The following is an 898-nucleotide window of genomic DNA, read 5'->3' on the forward strand; positions in this document are numbered from 1 at the left end:
CTCTCTCTCTCTCTCTCTCTCTCTCTCTCTCTCTCTCTCTTTCATTATTTACGGAATTCACCAAATAGACTAGGAGAGCTTCAATGTCCCTTGAACCCTCCTGTCTCTGCTTCTTGCATGCTGGTATTATGGACATGCACCACCACATCCTAAAACAGGCACTTAAAAAAAAAAAAAGAAAGTGATTTCTGAGTAAATTTCTGAAAGTGACTAAGTAAGTAATAGTTCAATTTAGCAACACTGGAAGAAGCTGAGATAGCCCTGACCTAATCAAGGTCTGCTGTTCTGTTGGAGATCCTTGACTTCAAAGCACGAGATCATGTCTAGGGTAATACTGGGCTACAGGAACAAGTAGAGTGATTTCTAATCCTGAAAAGTAAATGCTAGATACAATCACCAAAATCCATTAGAGAAGAGAACATTGAACTTCTAACTCTTCAAGGTGAGGGCATCAGATATGGTCAGTGCCCTATTAAAGAGAGTACATAGAGGTCTCTATCCTTCTGCCATGGTTTACTAAGGCAGAATATTGCTATACAGCTCCAGTTGGACTGGAATTCACCATGTAACTCAGGCTATCCCTTGAACTCATGGTAATTCTCTTGCCTCAGCCTCCCAAACCTGGGGTTATATACATTTATGCTGGGGCATCTCACTTGACTCTTGAGCTACTGCTTTTGGCTTTATTTCCCAGCCATTTGTTCCCCTCTCAGTCATGAAGGCCCACTCCACTGTCCTAGAGTACCAGGCTTTGCATTTATTCCTCGGTACTTGGCTTAAGTCTATGGTTTCAGAAGTCTGGCTTTGTTTCCCTCTAATGTGAGGAGACTTTCTATTGTTCACTACTGCGAGGACTCTAGCATTTTAGTCAGCCTTGTTTCTTGGCACAGCCAGATCC

This window comes from Mastomys coucha, unplaced genomic scaffold, assembly GCF_008632895.1.
Source record: "Mastomys coucha isolate ucsf_1 unplaced genomic scaffold, UCSF_Mcou_1 pScaffold6, whole genome shotgun sequence".
In the NCBI taxonomy this organism is placed as follows: Eukaryota; Metazoa; Chordata; class Mammalia; order Rodentia; family Muridae; genus Mastomys; species Mastomys coucha.